Source organism: Myotis lucifugus, unplaced genomic scaffold (assembly GCF_000147115.1).
Source record: "Myotis lucifugus unplaced genomic scaffold, Myoluc2.0 scaffold_430, whole genome shotgun sequence".
In the NCBI taxonomy this organism is placed as follows: Eukaryota; Metazoa; Chordata; class Mammalia; order Chiroptera; family Vespertilionidae; genus Myotis; species Myotis lucifugus.
Genome location: NW_005871478.1, coordinates 594,797 through 599,253, shown reverse-complemented (window position 1 = coordinate 599,253; position 4,457 = coordinate 594,797). Strand labels below are relative to the sequence as shown.

Here is a 4,457-nt window from a genome sequence, read left to right as displayed (position 1 = left end):
AGGACTGGTGTGATTAATGAGGTGGTACTGTCGTTGAAGCACTAACAAAGTGGCTGACTCACAGGTGCGAGTTCACTGAAGGGTATTGAAATCTGAGTCTCAGACTGACTTTTATTCCATGGTCATGCTGTGGCTCACCCACCTGACACAAAAGGGTCTGAAAAGTATTTCTGGGATTCTGCTCTGCATTTCTGTAGGAGTGGTGCTCATGTTCACAATCGAGCCTGGGCCACAGGGAAAGCTGAAGCAAGGGGTAAAGGAAAATTCCTCATCTTTCCTTTTCCTCTCTAAGCAGTTTCTACCAAGTTTAATCCTCCATTTAGTAATTTAGATAGATTTAGCAATTTCCACAGGACATGAGTACTGGAAAGAGCTTTAGAGATAGAGTAGTTCAGGTTCTCACTTGAGGAGGCTGCAGACAAGAGAGAATTATCCCACAGAAATGTATGTACAGGAAGAAAAAAATGACAGCTATGCTTCCTCACTCTAGGGAAAGGGCAGTGTTTATGTCAGAGATGGCAGCTCTGTTGGGGGAACCAGTTCAAGGAAATTTCATGGGCTTTTAAAAAATATACTTTTTATTGATTTCAGAGAAGGAGGGAGAGATAGAAACATCAGTGATGAGAGAATCATTGATTGGCTGCTTCCTGCATGCCCCTACTAGGGACTGAGCCCACAACCCAGGGATATGCCCTTGACTGGGATCGAACCCGGACCCTTCAGTCCGTAGGCCGACACTCTATCCACTGAGCCAAACCAACTAGGGTTTCATGGGCCTTTTTAATGAAAAGGGTGAGACTGGGAATCTTGGTGAAGGCAAGTCAAGGAAAGAACTCAATAAGAAAAGGAAGACGAGTGGCGGTTGGAGGTTGGCATGTAGAGAAGAGAGAAAAAAGGTATCCAGGAGGCAAGAGTGCCCAGAAGATGACCATCAGCCAGGACCTAAAGAAGACACAAACAAAAAGTTCCCATCGTAGAGACTGGCTGATGCACTTTTAGGCAATGATCAAATTGTTTTTTAGTTGCTATCCATATGAACTTTGCAGTATTCTCCATTCATTTACTCGAATCCTGAGTGAGAGTTTGCCACACGTTGTGTTCCTGGTACTCTAGGGAATGAAGGAATGAAGGTGGTGTTTAGGGAAAGTTAAAATGAAGAGAGAAAGTCTAGGTCATAGAAGACAAGACCCAGAGCTGAGAATCAATTCAGTGAAAGCAAGAATTTGGTACAAGAGGTAATGGAGGGAAAACACAGGGGTGGGCAAAAGTAGGTTAAATTACCAGTCATCATTACCTAAAAGATAAATCACAAGTAAGGACACAAAACAATAACAATAAAAAGACAAATAATACAATAATTAATAAATACATAATAATACAAGAATAAGCTCTGTGTTTCACATACCCACCCCTGTATGTCCCAGAGAATTCCCAGACTTCTGACAGTGGAGAGATGTTGTTGTCCTCATAACATGGAGAATGAAGCTTGAGCCAATTTATTGTAAGATTAAAAGAGATAAACAGCCCTCACCAGTGTGGCTCAGTGGATAGAGAGTTGGCCTGTGAGCAGAAGGGTCCCAGGTTCAATTCTGGTCAAGGGCACATACCTCGGTTGCAGGCTCAATCCCTGGCACGTGCAGGAGGTAACCAAATGATGTGTCTCTCTCACATTGATGTTTCTTTCTCTGTCCCTCTCCCTTCCACTCTCTCTGAAAATCAATGGAAAAATATACTAGGTGAGGATTAACAACAACAAAAGAGATAAGTCAATGGAATAAAATTGAGAGTCCAGAAATAAACCCATACATTTATGAGGAAATGATTTTTAAAATTGACTTTTAGAGAGAAAGTAAGGGAGAGAGAAACATCAATGTGAGAGGGAAACATCAACTGGTTACCAGGGACTCGAACCCACAACCTACATATGTACCCTGACTGGGAATTGAACCCAAAACCTTTTGGTGTACTGGACAATGCTCCAACCAACTGAACCACCCAGCCAGGGGTGGGCAAATGATTTTTGACAAGGATACCAAGACAATGCAATGGGTAAAGAAGAGGGTTTTGTTTTGTTTTTGTCTTTTTGTTAATTCTTACCTGAGGATATTTTTTCCATTGCTTTTCAGAGAGAGTGCAAAAGAAGGAGGGAGGGAGGGAGGGAGAGAGAGAGAGAAACATTGTTGTGAGAGAGACACATCGATTGGTGGCCTCCCTCATCCATCTTTCAGGGTGGGGAATGAACCCGAAACTCAGGTACATGCCCCGACTGAGAACAGAACCCTCAACCCTTTGGTGCAAGGGCCAGTGCTCTAACCACTGAGCAACACTGGCCAGGGCAAGAAGAGGTTTTTGTTTTGTATTTACCAAAAGGTTTTGGGAAAACTGGATATTCACATACAAAAGGATAAATCTACACCCCTACCACATGCCATTCACAAAAATTAACTCAAAATGGATAATAAGCTTAATGTAAGAGCTAAAATTGTAGAATTCTTACGAGAAGATGTAGGGGTTTAATCTTCACGACCTTGGGTTAGGCAATGGTTTCTTAGATATGAAACCAAAAGCACAAACAAAAGAAAAAATAGATAAATTAGGCTTCATCAAAATTTAAAATAGTTGTGTTTTAAAAAGCACCATCAGGAAAGTGAAAAGATTGATAAGAGACTAGTACCCAGAATATATAAAGAACTCTTACAGCTTAATAGTAAGACATATAGCCGAAACCGGTTTGGCTCAGTGGATAGAGCGTCGGCCTGCGGACTCAAGGGTCCCAGGTTCAATTCCGGTCAAGGGCATGTGCCTGGGTTGCGGGCACATCTCCAGTGGGAGATGTGCAGGAGGCAGCTGGTCGATGTTTCTCTCTCATCGATGTTTCTAACTCTCTATCTCTCTCCCTTCCTCTCTGTAAAAAATCAATAAAATATATTTTTAAAAAAATAGTAAGACATATAACCCAATTCTAAAATGGGCAAAGGATTTTAATAGTCCTTCAAAGAAAATATACAAATGGTCAATAAGCACATGAAAAGATGCTCAACATCATTAGTCATTGGGGAAATGCAAATCAAAACCACAATGAAACTACTTCACACCCACTAAGATTGCTACAATAAATGTGGACAATAACAGTGTTGGCAGGGATATGGAAAAACTGGAACTCTCATACATTGCTCATGGGAATATAAATGGTACAGCCACCTTGGAAAATAATTTGGTAGCTCCTTCAAAAAGTTAAATACAGAGTTATTTGACCCAACAATTCCACTCCTAAGTGTTAGGTCTGATCCAATAATTGAATCAATACCCCCTCCCCTGGGAATGGACCTTTAGGCCACTTAACAATGGACATTCCACTTGCTAATACCATTATCTCTCCCCTCCAGAGTTTCCCAGAATCCGACCCGCCCAGAGAATTCTCCGCCCAGAAAAAGCCCGCTTAGAGTCCTTTAAAAACCTCTGACTTCCCGTCTTTGGGGGCTGGTGCCATTTTGAGGCTTAGCCCATCCAGGTTTCCAGATGACCTAGTAAATTCATAATTCTATACCCCCTTTGGCCTCGTGCATTCCTCCTTGGGCGACCCTAACACGAAGTATCTACCCATAGAATTGAATATATGTGTAGCCATAAACTTGCACACTAATGTCCATTGAAGCACTATTCATTTTTTTTATTGATTTCAGAGAGGAAGGGAGGGAAAGATAGAAATATCAATAATGAGAGAATCATTGATTGGCTGCCTCCTGCACACAGCCTACTGGAGATTGAGCCCACAACCCAGGCATGTGCCCTTGACCAGAATCGAACCCAGGACCTTTGAGTCCTCAGTCCTCTAGCCACTGAGCCAAACTGGCTAGGGCACTATTCATTTTTAAAAATATATATTTTTATTAATTTCAGAAAGGAAGGGAGAGGGAGAGAGAGAGAGATAGAAACATCAATGATGATAGAATAATAGATCGACTGCCTCCTGCACCCCCCTCACTGGGGATCAAGCCCTCAACCCAGGCATATACCCTGACTGGGAATCGAAACATGACCTCCTGATACATAGGTCGATGCTTAATCACTGAGCCACACCTGCCGGACCTAAGCACTATTCATAATAGCCAAAAAGTGGAAACTACCCAAATTTCCATGAACTGATGAATGGATCACAAATTGTGGCACTTTAGATTTATATAATGGAACCAGGGTCCCAGTGCACAAATTCGTGCACCTTGAAAGGAACTGTGGGCCACGAGGCTGCAGTGGGCATAGGGGTGGGTCTCGGCCCATCCTCCGCACCCCTGCCTGGCCCCTCCTGCTATGGCCCCTGATCCCCTGTCTACCGGGAGCCCTGCTCCCACCCCCACCACTACTCCCATGTGCTGACGTCTCGGCCCTGCTTGCACCTGCTGACTGCGTAGAGCGATTGGCAGAACAACCCGCCATTCAGTTGTGCCCTGGTCGCCCCT

General features: G+C 43.3%; 1 long non-coding RNA gene across 1 annotated transcript in view; it reads left to right on the top strand.

Annotated features, from left to right (window-relative positions):
- The window catches only part of LOC106699526, a 5,305-nt gene extending 1,759 nt beyond the window's left edge, over positions 1-3,546 (top strand). Inside the window, exon 2 of the long non-coding RNA XR_001351144.2 lies at positions 3,387-3,546. This is a non-coding gene — a long non-coding RNA (uncharacterized LOC106699526). The remainder of the gene's footprint in view (positions 1-3,386) is intronic.
- The last annotated feature ends 911 nt before the right edge of the window (positions 3,547-4,457 follow it).